At 44.5% G+C, this 17,634-nt stretch overlaps 1 protein-coding gene across 1 annotated transcript in view; it reads right to left on the bottom strand.

Moving 5' to 3' along the window:
* Positions 1-17,634, bottom strand: part of Frmd4b (FERM domain containing 4B) — a 246,277-nt gene that overhangs the window by 185,910 nt on the left and 42,733 nt on the right. The window lies entirely within an intron of this gene.

The following is a 17,634-nucleotide window of genomic DNA, read 5'->3' as shown; positions in this document are numbered from 1 at the left end:
AAAAAAAAAAGAACCCGCCTTGGCTCCTGCCTCGAGGGTCTCTCCCAACATGACAACCTGCTGCGGTTGCCAACAAGAAGACCTTCCCCTCGCACTCCCAGGCTGCTGAGTCCAGAGCAGCTGTCAGTGCAGGAGGAGAACAAGGAGTTTTTGATCCCTAGCGAACAGTTTTCTGTTATTTGTTGCAAAACAGCCCATGTGAGGATCCTTAGTTTGCTTCTAGAAAATTCAGCCTCTGGACACGTCTAGCCTCGGGTGCCGGCCCAAACCTGCAGCGGCAGGTTTTTCCTCTCAAAACCAACAACACCAGCCAACCCAACAACAACAACAAGGAAAACAAAACAACGCTATTTTAAGGTTCTCTCTCAGGAATTGATAGTCTCTAAGGCATTTGGAAAAGGGACCCAGAAGGTCCCTAGATACCACCAATCTCTAGCTTCCTTTCAAACATTTGTAAAATTCGGTCCCATATAATCCTAGATTGGGGTGGAGTTTTTTCCTGAATCCATCTACAAGACAGTGGTCTGGACTTTATGGGCTGTTTCACACCCGGCTTTGTTATCTTTCCTATTGAGTGGCAGAAAGGTAAGGCGCCAACGCTTTTCTCCCCAACTAGCTCAGAAGGCTTCAGAACAGATTATCAACAAGTAAATCAGCTTCATTTCAGGTTTCAAATGTGCCTTTAGACTATTAATTCAGGTGCAACTCAATCAGTCAAAAGAAGAAGAACACAAAATCTGTCCTCACAGTGCCTGTTGTTTTCCAAGTGACTGTAACCAGAAATCTTGAGGGACGTTTCTTTTACAAATAAAAAAAAAATCACCTAAGAGTTTTTGTTGGATTCGTTATTAAGACCCAAGACTGTATTCAAGATTTGCCAATCTTTCTTTTTTCCAGTTAATGCATTCTATATGCACATTTGTATTAGCATTCTGACAGTATTTTCTAACACAGTGGGTACAGTGTTTACACAGAATCCGAGCATACAAAATCTTACTAAATGAAAGAAAATGAAGTATAGTTTGAAGAAGAAATGTCATCACGCTGATCGAAAACAACTGACTTTCAAACATGGATTATTAGTACAGCAAGAGTCAGCGGCGGCGGTACCTTTTCTAAGGATGACGTTTGACCATGTTCTCGGAAATGTCAGGCAGCCAAGGGAATACCGGAATAACACCTCCAACAGGTCAATTACCTCTGTCTCCTGACACTATCCTCTGAGACAAGGTGCACATAGAAACACCTTGGTACACAGCGATCTTTGCCTAGGTCTGCTCCCAGTGGTCAATTTTAACTTGGTCATTTTCACTCAAGATTTCCAAAGTCAGTGCTTGTGCTGTTTTTCAGAAAATGGGACATGGTGTAAGAAGGATTCGCAGATGTAGTTATCGGGCCAGGAGATAGACGTCATCTGGGGAACCTGCTAGAGAAATAAGTTTTCAGGCCTCTCTGGAGAAAGAAACTGTGGGGATAAGACCAATGGTTTGAGTTTTAGTCCAACTCAGGCTGCAGTTGGAGAGCCATGAAGGTAGAGCATAGTGTTCAGGAGCTAATTCTCCTAAGACAGACACATCTGATTTCTTTCCCTTTTTTGTTTTTGGGACTGAGGGTTGATCCCACGGCTTAGGCACTCAGCTACATCCTCAGTCCTTTCTGAGATGCGATCTTGCTAAGTGCCCAGGCTGGGCTCAGATTTGCAATCCTCCTCCCCTCCCTGGGATTATAGGTAAGCACCACCCACCAGGCTGACACACCTGGTTTCAGATCCCTTCTCCTCAATATCCCTAAGACCTGCAGTATGTTTCAATGTCTTCAAAGTAAAATGGGGATGACATCAGAATCCACTACTTAGGGTTTGGGGAGGATGAGGTAAAATATTCTTTAGGAAATATTTAGCATGGTAGTTGATTTGTTTTTGTTTTTGTTTTTTGTTTTTCTTCTAGTACCAGGAATCAAACTCATGACCTTATGCTTCCCAGGCAGGTGCTTTGCTGCTGAGCTAAATCCCCAGCCCCCTAGCATGGTGGTTGACAAAGGTAAGCAGTCAAGGAAAACCAACCACCATCTCCACTAAAATCAGAAATTGTTTCAGCTTTTTATTCAGATAAAACAGTAAAAGTAAAATATTTTTAATTCAACTGATTATCTAGATGTGTTTTCCTCTCCCTTTCTGCTTGCTGGGGGGTGAAGGTTGTAATGACTCATGTGTGAGTGTGTGTGTGTGTGTGTGTGTGTGTGTGTGTGTGTGAGACAGTTCTGTTGCTCTTCTTTAAATTTCCAAAAAGGTTTTTGCAGCTTGATCTTCCCCACTAACACCAGCCCTGACTGTGGACTCCAGAAAGTTGAGTGTGCTCAATGCTAGGTGCTACGGGAGAAGAAATCTCCTTCCGCCAACATATATGCTGATGCTGTTTCTTTAACTGAACGACTGTCTTCTCCTGTGCAAGACAGTTTGAAGTTTGAGGAAAAGGAGGGTTTTAGAGGGAATGAAGTAAATTCCTCCACTCCAGGGAATGACAGTGGACGGCAGTGAACTCAGACGTGTAGTAGATCAAAGAGCAACCCAAGCGGTGCAGTTCTAAAAGTGGACCAGCCACAAGGGACACCACAGGTTCCAGACATTCACCTAGAGGATGAATTAAAGTCTTCCATGGAAAGAGAGCTAAATCGAGAAAGTTTCAAAATTATCTTGCTTTTTTTGAAGAGGAGTTTCCTTCTCTTCCAGCTTCTGTGTTCCCTGCAATACACTGTAATTTCCTGCAGCTCTCTCCCGAGGCTTAGGGGAATGTTTCAGGTGGCAGTGTTACTCATACACCTGGGAGTTCAACTGTGAACATCAAAGAGAAATTGTCATGATCCCCAAGGCTCCCACAGGTTCTTCTTTGAGCAATCAGCTAGAAGGACAGACCGCAGTGCCAAGAAGCGAGCACAAACGGCCAACCCCCATCTGAGAGAGGCAGTAAGCCGCGAACCTTGCACGTTCCTATAGTTCCCTCCGCCCATCAAAAAGAGTCCACCTGATGTCTGTGGAAATCCCTGTCTCCACCTGAAAACCCTGTGCGGCTCAGTGCTGATGGAGCAGGAGTGTCTGACACAGGCCTGGAAGGGCATGAAAACAAAGTCTAGTTCAATGGGTCTCAACCAGAGGCAATTCTGAACCCCGCAACCGCACCCTGGGACATTTGGCAATGTCTAGAGACATTTTTGGATGTTACAACTGAGGGGTGCTACTGGCATCCACTGGGCAGAAGTGTGGGATCTGCTGAACAATCTCAAATGCACAGGACTCTCCCCATAGCATAGGACTGTCCTGGCCCCAAAGTGGCTGGCAGGGAGTCGGAGGAACCCCGCTCTAGTTTAACACTACACCACCCCTACTCTTTCCTCATGGATTTTTACTGTCCACAAACATCCCTCCCTCTTGATATTTTTTCCCACAAAGTCAGACTGGGGACAAAATGAAATAATCACTCTATCACAATTTTCACCCCTTCACAAAGGAACATGTGGTATGATTGCAGAATGGAGTGAATGATTAAAATTTTAAAAGTATTATAGTAAAAAAGAAATTGCTATTAATTTCCCTCAAAATATTCCCTCTTGCTTTGACTGCTATTATCACACCATTCTTGCTACTTTCTGAAGCAGTGCTGGGAGTTCTCTTTCATATGTATCTTTAGCTGTACTGTCATGGCTGCCTGGATGCAAAACATTTATGTTTCACGGTCTTTTTGATTTTGAGGGAGATCCAGAAGTTGCATGATGCCAGATCCAGTGAATAGGGTGGACAAGGATATACCATTATGTTTTTATGAGCTTGCTTTTCTGTTGGATGTCACTTGGGAATAGTATTTGCTGTATTTATGATCATACTCCATAAAGCCACTCATGAGGAGACCTCCAGAACTGCTTCAGAAAGTGGCAAGAATGACGGGATAAGTGAGGTACAAGCCAGGGGGAATGTTGAGGTGGATTAATGGCAATATGGCTTTTATTATAATAAATTTTTAAAAATTTAAACATTGGCCTTGTATTTTGATGGCCATTGCATAACGAACTCAAAGCCTTTTGAGAAAGAACTGGAAGAAAATTACCCATTGTTTTCCTGCACTTTAAAAAAATTGCCATAAAAAGGGGGAATAAATACTATTTATATTTTTGTACTTTAGTTTAATTTAAATTAGAAGCTCCTGGGTAGGGGCAAAGCCTTCCTTTGGTATGTCTAAAAAAGTCCCCAGGCACAGACCCCAGTATTGAAGGCTGTCATCTCTTCCGGGCCACACACGGCCACAGCTCTCTTGCTGTACGCAGGACCAGCCACCGACACCTCCCCCTCGCTTTTCTCTCCTCCACTGTGAGGACCTCATAATGCGACCTGGAGGTGGGGCTGGCTGGGACGGCTTCTCCTGGCGAGCCGTGTCACATGCACCGGGAGGGCTTAGTGACCTAAATGCCAGTCATGCCCCGATCATCATGACAGCAGCAACAAAGAGCCCCTCTGCAGATTTCTGAACGCTGCTAGGCGGGCAGCAGTGAGCCCTATTCAGAAGTCACTGGTGAAAGCTAGGGAAGGGTCTTATTCATATCTGTTTCCCAGGGGCTGGCACATAACAGGCACTCAGTAAACATTACTGAACTGAACAAGGAATATTTATCTCAGTGGTGAATGCAGAAAGTAGTTTGTCTGTTCTCAAAATATATACTTTTATTCATTATAATGATGTGCGGTGGTGCTGGTGTGGCTCAGTGGTAGAGAGCTTGCCTAGCATGTGCAACGCCCTGGGACCCATCCCCAGCATCCCCAAAAGGGAGAGTATGCACGGCTGCATTTGCATTATGCACCAGGCGGGGAGCTAAGTACTTAGAACTTACTGTGACAAAGCAGAGATGACTGCTGACAGACGGGGTCTTAGAGGAACAGGGAGGGGGTGTCAGGCACTTCAACAAACGACATCAAAGCACTACCACAGAGGGTTATAACGGACCTGGTGTGCAGGGTGGGGTCAGGAGTCAGGATCACTTCCGTGAGGACCTGACATTTAGGCTGAGACCTGGAGGCTGAGGTGGGGAAACCTAGCGGTAGCGGGGAAGCAGGAGAGCAGTCAAGGAATATGACAATTAAGGCCCAGCAGCAAGAAGGGCTTTGACGTTTGTGGAAATGAAAGGCAAAGGGCAAAAAGGGGTGGTTGAGCGGTGGGAGACCGGGGAACCCTGGCAGGGGCAGGGGTAGCATTCTATAGGGGTGAAGAAAGGGCTCGGGGCATGGCAAGATAACGAGGCTAAGAAAGTCCGCCTGCTCCAACCACGGGGTTCACCTGGCCGAGTAGTATAAGAGCTTGGTGGGTAGAGGTGCCAGTGCTCTGAAGCTGGATCCTCATGCACGGGCTGTGCACCCTCTCCACTTGACCCATATCAGGGAGGAGGCAGGAGGGCTTGGGGCAGCACAAATGCCATTTCAATCCCCCTGGAGCCAGGGGCTAGGTGCCTAGTCTTGCTCATGTCCCACCTCCCACTTCCTCTCCTCTTCCCTGTGGAGTGCCCACCAGTCTTGGGCTCATGCAGGAGAGGAAGGAAGCCTGGGGACTCAGTGGGACCCCGAGGCGGTTCCCCCTCCCAGCTGCCTTCATGACTCTCAACAGATTTCTGACACCACAAAGGAGTAAAACCACTACCAAGGAAATCATATCCAGCACTAAGGCATCTATTCAGCTTCTGATCTTTGGCAAACTTATTTGGACCTGGAGGAATGGAAAAGAAAATGGAGCAAACCTGTCTCATTTTCCTAAAAACTTCATCTGTTACTTTACCAAATTAAATTTTCCTTGCTCAAAAAAAAAAAAAAAAAAAAAAAAAAAAGGAAGGATGCTACCTTTTTTTGTATGAACAGCTACAAAAAAGCAGTGTGGTGTTAGGGTTTATGTTGTGCCCACTTTTATTTGTTAATCCACTGAGTAAATATAGGTCAATTTTTTTAAGTCATCAGTGTAGATGGAAAAGCTCCTGAAGGTGATTGTAGATCCAAGGAAGCCTGTATAGATCAGCAGGGATGGGCCGGACCTTCTTTAAAGAAGAAACACAATCAATCTTGTGACTGACCTCCCATTCCCATAACTTGTCACCTTGTATTTACACCTAATTTATAAGCACATCAACAAAGACAAAAATAAAACTGTATTCATTGGTCTATATTGCACCCTTTTTTTCTAAATAAATAAAGTTAACTTCATTTATATCTCACCAGCTGATTTTCACAGTATTTTCCCAAGGTCAAGGGGAGAAAGTTATTTTGGTCCTATTTCACAGGGAAGAGCATTTATAAAGGCCTTTTTACATGGTCTAGATGCTAAGTTTTCTGTCCTACTTCGAGGGAGAAAAGAACAAATTACTTTTGTGTTTAGAAGCTATAATTTAAGTTTGGCCTCATACTAAAATTTATGAGATATTGTTTTACTCACTTCCAGCAGCTGTAACACAAATCTATAGACTGCGTGGCTTAAACAATAGGAGCTGATTTCTCACAGTTCTGGAGCCTGGAGAGGCCAAGATGAAGGTGCTGCCAATGTGGTTTCTGGCAAGAGCCCTGTTCCTGGCCTGCAGGTAGCTGTGTTCTCACATGGCAGAGAGAACTCTGGTTTCTCCATTCCCTTATAAGGGCGCCAGTTCTACTACGAGGGTCTCATCCCTATGACTCCATCCAAATCCAACTGCCCCCAAAGCCTCACCCCAAATACCATCATTCTGGGGATTAGGACTTCAAGTATAAATTTGGGGAAAGCATAAACATTCAGTCCATAGCATAGCTATTCATGGCTCGAAGATGTATTTTATTATTCTAGGCACTGAATGTAACCCAAAGTCTACCCTCGGGGGTTTATCCAAGTTAAGTCTTAAAGAAAAAGGAACCTGTGATGAAAAGCAACAGAATATTTTTATGGAAGTTAAGAGAGCTATTACTCAAAAACCGATGATTCTTCATGGCTGTACAATAAATAGTAAAAGAAAAAAACATGCAAAATCTTGACCCCTTGAAGACCAACCACACTACCCAGGGGCAGATAACGACAAGAAAACGAGAAACAGAAAGTGCTGTCAAGGCAGGTACATCCTGGCCATCAGACAAGTTTGGGTAATAGGTTATAAACACAGGGTATTTCCCCATTATTACTAAAAACAGAATAATCTGGTAAGATTATTGCTAGGAATTTCAACTATCTGGCCTATAGCAGTAAGGATAAAGGAAAGGCAAAGCCTAGAGTCTAAAAAAGGGACAGAAAAATATTTCTTGGATCTTGCTATCCTAAAATTAACTTTAGAGTTGAAGATAGTGACATAGTGCTCCTAACGACGAAATGGATAGTATACAAAGAGGAAAGGCAGCCCGAAGCAGCACGCCACAGGCTTCGAGGGCCATGGGAGTTGAAAAAACAGCTGTGAATCCTTCAGACCAAGTCTTCAGGGAGGAAAGACCTGTGTGATCTGCTCTTGGACAACAACAGAGAAAGAAGGGGGATTTCAGTCCTGAAGCTGGTAGCATCATAGAAATTTAAAGTAGGCGGCTTCCTCATCCTAAAAAGGTGTCACTATCATCTCTGACTACTAGGCTTACAGATAGTTTTGGCTTATTCCTTACTTGTTTATGTATTTTGGCAGATAATGGTGATTATCTATCCATCAGCCATTTCCCCCTTTTCCAGAGAATCTGATTTTGGTGTGTGGCCGTTTTCTCTGCTGCTGGGATGAATAACTATTGATCTAGTTGGAGCTCCCTACTCTGAGAAGAGGATACAAAGTGAAGCATTTTTAAGTGTTCTGGACAAGATGCGATCCCTGAAGAGATAAAACAACACAAAATTGTCAGCTCCCCAAAATAAAATCAGTATCATTAGTTATTAAGTAAATGTAAATCAAAACCACAAGGATATGTTATTCACTAGCACGGTTATAATAAAAAGATGGACAATAACAAATGTTGGCAAAGACATCGATAAATTTGGACTCTCCTTTTTGGCTGGAAGGAATGTCGAGTAGTGCAGCCTCTGTGGAAAAGAACAGGATTCCTCAAAAAGTTCCATGTGATCTAGAAATTCCATTCCTAGGTATACAAGCCACAGAAGTGAAAACAGGTCTGTAAAAATTATACACAGAACTCCTGGCAGTATTATTTATGATAGCCAAACTGTAGGAACAATACACATCTTTCATCTGATGAACAGATTTTGAAAATTTGGCACACCCATACGATGGAATATTATTTAGCAGTAAAAGGCTTGAGGTACACACCAGAGAGCTGAAATCATCTGTTTATATAAAAATTTGAACAAACATGTTCATAGCAGCATTATTCATGCTAGCAAATAAATGGAAAACTCAACTGTCCATCACTGGATGGGTGGAGACACAGTATGGTACCTTTATACAACAGAAGGCTATTAGCTATAAAATGAAGTACTAATACAGGCTGCAACTTTTATGAATCTTGAAAACATTATGCTAAGTAAAAGGAGCCAGAGGGAATTTTGATCTGGTGTCAAAATCACCAGAAGGTAAATCTTATGGCATGTGAATAAGAACCAGTTAGCCAATAATACCTAAATAAGGAATTAACAAAAAATAAATAACAAAAAGGGAATGAAATCTATACTATGACATGGATGAATCTCACAAATACCATGCTCAGCTACAGTTGTAGATGTATAACTCAGCTACAGTTGTGGATGTATAACTCCAAAACAGAGGGAAAGCCATTGCATTGTACATTAAAACAGGGGAACTTTATGACATGCACTACACATCTCAATAAAACCAGTACCACAATAATAAAAGGTAAACATGTAGAACACATCTTAATTTGCCTGCAATTTAAGATGCAATCAGAATCACAGAATAAATTCTGCGACAAGAATTGCGGACAGAATTAAGGCACACTGTGTTTTTGCAAGTATTCTACAATGAGCATGTAAAACTTACATCTGCAGGAAAAAAATGGTAGTCAGATTTCTCTTGATTTGAAAAAAAAAGTCAATTATATCAAACAAAGTAAAAATAAAAGGATAAAGAAAATGCTATAAAATAAAAGAATAAAAAAAATAAGAAAAGCTCAATGCTGAAACTGGAGGGAAATCTAGAAAATTATTGACAGAAATGATGTCAGAGTTGGAGCAATCACAAGATTTTTATTCATTTTGGGGGAGGTGCCTTTCCCCCTGGTTTTCTATATCAGCACGCATTACTCTTTCATTCCGAATTCTGAAATGCCTGTGCAATTATACAAAAGGTGAGTCAGTGAATACAACATAGCCTCCCTCACATCCTCATTTCCACAGCTGCTATGCTAGGTTGTTCAAGTTGTTCACTGCTCCGTGGCCCCTGGCTGAGAGCAGTAGTGGGGGCTGTCACCTAGCTAGTGCTCTGCTGGCTAAACCATAACTCAGGACTCTGAGAAAAGATTCCTGCTCACCTAAACCGCGCAAAGCCTGATGTAACCAAGTGGCGGCCCCGCCCTTTCCCCTGCCACAATTTACCCAGTCCTTGTTTCTTGAATATCCCGCTCTCTCTTACCCAAACATATAACTTGTGTGGTACATATGAAAAAGCTATTTTAAAGGAGTAAATAAATGGCAATAGAGTGGCTGCAAAAGGCAATACGGCATAGCCAGAGTTCAAGTATTTCTTGAGAAATCATTCATGTCAGCACAGTAAAATTGGATTTAAAATTAAAAAAAGAACCCTAAATATGTGGAACGAATAAGTCTCAAGGGAGGGATCCTAAGAGCAATACTGTTGGATTGTTTCTACCTTAGCAGTCCTCAGTTCACGCAAGTCGTTTAAGCAGCAGATGGAAGCGGTTGTCTCCATTTCCCAAGGGGGCTGATGCTTGGAACTGGCTTCACCACACTCCTCCTGGCTCGGCAGAGTGTGGTGTGGGCTCAGTCCTGCTTTCTCTGAGCAGAGCTTCAGGGTTTTAATCTGCTGAGAGACCTTCCAATGAGTGTGCCCACAGGAAGCCTGGAGCTTTCATGTCATTCTCCAGTGTCCTTCAAAACAAGAACTGCCCCAACGGCACTCCCAAAGCACTCTGCTGATAAGTACGCCCACACCTCTATACGAGTTCAGCCTGGGCTGAAGTTTGCACTTGTTCAAGGAAAATGATGGCTTACATCAGTAAATAAGTCAAATGACAAGACCTGATTGCAAGGATTACTCTGCCACTCTGAATAACGTAAGCTTATTGGCTCTGTTTCATGTTTCTTTTTGTTTGTTTGTTTGTTTCTTTTGTGTGCGTGTGTGGTACTGGGGATTGAGTCCAGAGCTACATCCCCAGCCTTAGCTTTTATTTTGAGACAAGTTCTCACGAAGTCACTAATTTACCCAGACTGGGCTCCAACTTGCAATCCTCCTGCCTCAGGGCCCCCATTTAGCTGGGTCACAGGTGTGCAGCACCATGCCTGTGTCTGTTGGATGTTTTGTCTCATTACAGAGGCCATATTGCTTTTTTGAGTTCCAACCCTTTTGGCCCAGCCTCTTGGTATTTTCTGTTCCTTCAATCCTGAACACCCTTCTCTACCAGAAGGTTCTATTCAATGAACTCCCATCATGCACCTTTCAAACTTCGACTTTAACACTGGTTCCCCCACAACACGTTAGCACCTCATCTGAACAGCTTGCACTTCCCCTTTCATGGCATCACCACATTTGAAGTTATCTGCTTAATGCCTGATTTTGACACTAGACTACAAGTTCCCTGAGCAAAGGAATCACATTTGTCTTGTTCCCACGGTACTGTGATTGCTTAGCATAGTGCCTGGCTCCTGAAAGTGCTCAATAAGTCTCCACTAAGTAGAAGGAAATATAAAAGCTCTGTATGGCTCTACAAAAGGAGAATTTATCCTCATTTTTAAAATTCGGGTGCAATTTAAAAGCGAGCTTAGAATTGATCAAGAGTCAAGAATAGGAAAGCTTGGAACCTACTGCTCAGGTTTAGCAGCATTTTCCAAGGAAGAAGGATGGGGGAACCTGAGGCTGCAGTGAGATTAGTATCAGCCACTGGATGGGGGACAAAAGACAGAAAAAGAAAACAACACTGGGATAAAGTGGGGAGACCCAAAAAAGTGATCAGAGATGCTTAAGTGTGAAATACTCCCAAGGGACGGGGACGGTGGCTGCTAAAAACAAAGATGGCGGACGACATCTCTGGGTCTGAACCATCTTAATCCTAATACGACCTGATTCAGATCGGTCTTGACAGCAGCGGCCGGGATTATCTGAGACATATTTGTCCCCTTCTAAGTGGCTTAGTGCTCAAAGGCTCTTTCCAGAGCACTGTGGGCCACAAAGCCACTAGTTCTGCTTCTATTACGAGTCATGCTAGGAGCAGGATAAGATGATGTGAACTTATTTGCCTTGCGGATTTGGTTCTTGTTTCTATTTTTAAAATAGAATACTTGAGTCTGCTAACTGACGAAGGCCAGGGTACAGGAAATCTCAACTTTTACCAGGACTTTTCACTCCCATGTTGAAGGCCACTTTCCATACACACTATGATGTGCTGTCAGAGAGGACAAGGAATTTAAACAAGTAATGTAACACATGCAGCATAAAAAACATAAAATGCAAACATTATATTCATATTATAAAGCACAACTACATAAACATCAGATCATGTTTAGGCTGGAGGAGAATTTTCAAAAGCCCACAATCACTAAAATGTAGTTGTGTGGCACATAACGCATCCAAATTGACCTAATTTCTTTTTACAGCAACGAAAATATATATGGATATAGGCTCTTTTCAACTATTCTACCCAAGTAAAGTACACAGCAAAGGAGAGGACTTCAAGGGCCATGTGGATGCCCCAATGCACCAGAATTTAAAGTTATCTATTTTATCTTAAAGAGTCCTATAGATTTTTGTATTCTTCATTATAATATATTTTTTGGGTTTTTTTTTTTCCTAAAAATATATTATTAAAGCAGCTGCTCCAGGAAGATGCGCCATGTTTATGTCTGTTTTCTCATAATCTCTTGGGATTATGAGATATAGGCTCCCATGTAAAAAGAATACATGCTCCCATGTAAAAAGAATACATGTCTGAGTGAAAGAGGCATGGTGGCAGGGGACCCGATCACATAGCCTACACAGGGGACCTCATCACATAGAATCTACACAAGGGATCCAATCACATAGTCTACACAGGGGATCCAGTCACAGAGAGTCTACACAAAGGCTCTGATCACACAGTCTACACAGGGGATCATAGCACATCCCACACTGCGGTGACTCTTTCATTTCCCCTGTTTGCTAACTGGTGTGGACATCAGTGATTACCCAGCATCCACTGTACCCAAGAAGATGAACTTAGACTCATTATGGTAATTCCATTCCCCCAGCAGGGGCTGGTTTAGGAAAGTGCATGGAATCCACTCTTGACCATTAAGACTGAAAGGGAAATCTACTGAGGAGGGTTTGGGGAAGCCTCACTTGAATTTCATAGGCATCCTGAAGCCAACATACAGAGTTTATGTAAACATGGTGGTTATCAAGAAGGAAAGTCAGAACCTGTGAGTATTGCATGTGAGCTTCTCTGCCTCAGGATGACCTGAAACAATACATTCCTTATGAAATATGACATACTATATCTGCTTATCAGTAAGTTGATTAATGTGTGGGTTCTTTGCTGATTTAGGTTTTTAATGACACACGTCACGTTAGTCTGAAAGCCTGTCCTTTATCTTTGTATCCGAGAGCAAACACAAAATTCCATATGTACCAGGTGCCTCATTCATATGGGCAGGGGTGAAGTGAATCAAATATCTAACTGACGATGTACAATGTGAATTTCCCAGTCAACTCTAGTCCTCCTGGACACCTATATCTAACTAAGCAACCCAGGTCATGGACACAGTGGCACAAAGGCGGGTGAGGGTTACTGTTGTCAGGAGATGGTACAACTGTCGATCCAATATTGTGTATAACTGGAGGAACCCAAGGCAAAGAAAACAGTGAGGCTGAAGCGTGGGTATCAGGGGATGAAGATGTGGTTGAAAAGGACTAAAGTGATAACTGAGTTGAAAGGAAATGCAGTCCTGGGCTTCCAGGGTTATGGAAATAAGCACGTACAGATGGAACTCAGGAGGAAAGGGGAGATGATTGTGTGTGCTTAGAACACCCAGGGGTATGCCAGAGTAGCTGAATGTGTAGAGGATCTGATGATGCCTACATGTGCCCACACAGTACCATGAAAAGGCTACACAGCGTCCCCACCACGTCACTGCTAGGAGCTCCTCAGATCAGTGGGCATCTTGACATTCCTTAGGCAAGGGAGATTGATTCCTTCCTCACATTCCCTAAAAAAACAACTCTTGTGGGGTACTGACATGGGGGTTTCACCCCCACAGCCCATCGTTATGTCCTAAACAACTTAGAAGTATTATCACCACCCTCATTTGAACCCAGAGCTCTTGCATGGAGCTACATTCCCAGCAGCCTCCTTTTCTATTTTTAAATTTTGAGACAGTCTCACTAAAATGCTAATTTACACTGCTGGGCTCTAACTTGCGATCCTCCTGCCTCAGCTTTCCAGAATGCTGGGATTATAGGCAGGTGCCACCACGCTCGGCTACCATCCTCATTTTAAAACTAGCCTAATTGGGCAATTACTTTCATAAACCAAGGAATTCAGTGAATGGCAAATACATGGGAGGCCATGACACATAGCTTCCAACAGAGGTCTTTTGCTAGCAAAGTGAAAGTGCTCGACGCTAGAGACATTTCAATAAGGAATCCTTGCCAATCAGATAAGTGAGAAGCAGACCCCTTCCTGCCACTGCTGCTTACTCCTGAGACTACGAAGCCTGGGTACTATTCAAACACGGTCACAGGGACCTTCACAGAGAGGAGAAACAGGCCACACAGGTTTGCGCCCAATACAGTTGGCTTGAAAATAAAAGCGGCTTAAGGACATTTGAAACTTACAAGTTCAAGTGCACTCCATGTGTGTCCCATTTGTGAAGTACAGTACAGCACTCTCTCCTCCAAGCATATGGCAGAGTACACACGTAGACACACACACACACACACACACACACACACACGTCTCTCTTTGTACAGGTTATTCTAAGCAGGATTGGAGGTAAGTCTATCCCTAAGGATGGTTCCTTTAATGCTGGGTATTTATCTCAGTGGCACAGCGCCTGCCTGGCAAGTGTAAGGTCGTGAGTTCGATACCCGGCACTGGAAACAAAACAAAACAAAACAAAAAATGGATGGTTTCTTTAAGAAAAGTCCAAATAAAAGAAATCTACAACAATTTTTTCAAAAATGAGATTTCATCCTCTAATAGGATTCTGAAACAATGTTTAAAAAGGTGTAAGTTTTTCTGACCTAGAAATTCCTTCTCCTGGCACTATTTTCTGTAATATTAGGATGAGAAATGGACCTCTACCCCCCCGAGACCTGATTATTAGGGTTAGAAACATCAGACAAACACTTCAGTTGAATGTATGTTAATTTGCTTTTATGAAGCAGCCCTTAGTCACTTAATCACCACCATCATCTATGAAACCACTGTTATTGTAATTACCATTGCCTCTACTTTACAGATGTAGGGCTAGGTTTATCAAGCGCTTATGGGAATAGTGTTAGACCTGGCCATTAGAGAGATCAGAAGTGGGAATGCTGACTATTCGAGTACAGTAGACAGTTTAGGCTCAGAACTGGGTGAAGTCTGGGTACAAGCAGGGCAGGACAGGGAGAAGTGAAAGCCAAGTTCATGTAAGCAGTTTGGAATGAGCACACCGAGAGACGAGAAGCCTGGGGAAAGGTGAGCCAGCTGGTCAGAACCCAAACTCCAGAGGGCAGAGAAGAGAGGCGGTCAGCCATCCCCAGATGTGTCCACTAAGACAGCAGGGACCATGACCCTCACCACGACCGTGACCGTGACCTTGCTGGGACATAACGAGCACTGCACAAAAGCTTGCTGAAGCGGGTAGGACAGGGACTGGAACGCAGTCCAGCAGCCTAGGAGGGAGCTGTGGGGCAGCAGCCCCACAAACAACACGATATCTTAGAGCGTTTTGACTGCAAATGATGGACACACAATGCCAACGAATTTAAGTAAAATGGAGCTTATGGCTGTGTGACTAAAAAGAGAACAGGCAGGGTCAAGCGGGCCTTGAGGATGCTGAGAATGGTCCTGTTCCCCTTGCTTTACGGCTCCTCTTTGTACTCAGTTCACTTCTCCTGAGCACGGTCCCGTGCACATGTCGCTGGTTCAGCTGGGTGTGCTATCACAACAGGGTACAGACTGCAAGTAAAACACTTTCAAGTGCGGGTCCTTATAGATGCGCAATCAGAGAGGAGAGAGGGCTCCGCCCTGCTGGTTCCAGGAGGCCACACCACGGGAAGAAGCTGCCTACTGTCGCAAGCATCACGGCCAGGGCGGGGGAGATGGGCTGTGTAGCCTCCTGAAGCAGGTGCCCCTCTGGGTCCAAGAGAGCAGACAGCCATGATGAACAGCGCCCTCTAGAACAACTACGGAAGGAGCATTTCCCTGCGTAAAGGGGTTCCTGCTTCCAGGTGACAGGGGTAAAAGGAAGTGGGCAGCAGAGACAGGCAATGTTCTTGAAAAGAGCTCTTGTTTTATAAAATTTTTTTTTTGAGATGGGGTCCAGGCTGGCCTTGGACCCACTATCTATCTAGTCCCAGCTGGCCTCAAGCTCACAGTTCTCCTCCGTTCTCCCACTGACAGGCATGTGCCGCCACACTGGCTTGGGCTCTTGTTCTTGAAGCAAAGCCATACCCACGCTCAGGGAGGGCCCGTTACCTGCTGCGACGTCCTTGTTCTGGGACGCACCCCAACGAGCTTCCTGTGACAGCATACTTGCCATTCTTTCTTCACTCGTATCCGAGACGAAATAACCCACAGTGACTGCCTTCTAGTCTGCAGAAAAGGCCTTTTCGTTCCTTGCCAGCCCATTCCCATGAAATGTAAGTTTAGCCTGATCCCACTTAGTGAAACAGTACCACAGGATATGCACCATATTAATGGGAACTGCCTTTTATGAATGTGATTTCGATAATATTTTCCCTGCATTTTCAATGACTTGGTTATGAGGCACCTGGGGAATAACACTTATTAAGTTCTCCCATCTGTTTCAAAGCAAAGGGACGCACTCCTCTTTCTTATTCCCCCAAAGAATCTCAGTGATACCACATTATTACCTTTGCTGGGATCCCATGAATCCGAAAGCTTACAACATTATTAAAAGGACCCTCACCCTTGCCATCTGGGAGGTCACTTGTCATTCTCTTTTCCATAAACCCGACACAAAAAGACATAAAGTGTCAACAGCCAAGGCCTCCTGCCGGGGTCACCTCGCTGCTTTTAAATGGCCAAAGGCACCTCACACTCTCACTGGCCCAACTTCTCGAGCTGCAGGCTCCATGAACAGTGGCTCTGGAGAACCGCTGACATCTTGGCTGTCAGGATGCCCTGGCATAAGGCTCCACCCTGGGCTCCAAGCGCAGCCAGCTCCTCTCAGTCCAGTCACTGTCCTCGCAGCCTCAGAGCTCCTATGCTGGCAGCCCTCCCCGCCCTTTGCATACGCTCGCACATCCCCTCAGTGAAACGCTCACTTCTAGAGGAGAAAGGCAGCCAGGAACGGCTAAGTGATGCTGCCCCCTCCTTTACAGCTTCCCTATCACCGCCTCTTCTCCCTGCTCCTCCAAGGAAGCCCAACAGGCAGCTTTGCGGCAGCAGCGTGGCCCGGGGGCAGGGCTCCACCACTGTCAACGATGCCCATGATTAGCAGTTCTTGCCGATCACCAACAAAATCGTGCTCTGGAGCAAGCGCCTGCATCAGTCTGTGAAAAGGAAACAGGGTCTTCCTGAAACTGGTGTAAATCAGAAAAGGGTGGGTGCAAAGCTTGAAAAAGATGGGGTAACGTAGGGCCTTCCCCTACAGCACCTTCCTCGTGCTTCCACCTGATACAAACCTGACAACAGGAGGTCGGCTACAACAGGGAGTAAGGGGTAGCCAGGGGAGAGAAAGAACACAGGACAACATGCCAGCAATCCCGCCTTGAAGGCATGGAATAGGGGCGAGCCGCAGTGGGACTCTGGGCTTAGTTCCTCGCATCTCTTACAGTGTGAGCACTGAAGAGTATAACGGATCTACTATGCACAGGGAGGCATTATTCACATAACATGGTCCCTAACTGCAAGACAGAGACTTTATGGAATGCTTAATCAAAAAAACAGAAGCAATGAATTATGTTTCATGGATTCTGGGCCTCCCAAGAAATCTCTGTCTGCCTCAGACAGGACAAAAAATGTTCACAGGTAACATGATTGTCATTGTCACTCTGATCTGATAGATACGCTGAGCCAGGGAGGGGAAGTCGTCTTCCACTCATGCACCAAGGCCATCATGAGACATGCCGGTAACACCAGCACTTTGGGAGGCTGAGGCAGGAGGATCACAAGGTTCAGCCAAGCTTGGGCAACATAATGAGACCTTGTCTCAAAATTGTAATAAAAGGGGGGCGGGGATGGGGACGTAGTTCAGTGTGAAGGCCCTGGTTCAGTCCCTAGCACCTTGAATAAAAGAACAAAGCTCAGCGATGCTGGCTGGT

This window comes from Chinchilla lanigera, unplaced genomic scaffold (genome assembly GCF_000276665.1).
Source record: "Chinchilla lanigera isolate Chin_1 unplaced genomic scaffold, ChiLan1.0 scaffold00020, whole genome shotgun sequence".
Taxonomy (NCBI): domain Eukaryota; kingdom Metazoa; phylum Chordata; class Mammalia; order Rodentia; family Chinchillidae; genus Chinchilla; species Chinchilla lanigera.
Note: the sequence above shows the minus strand (reverse complement) of the source record. Positions and strands in the feature narration are given on the sequence as shown.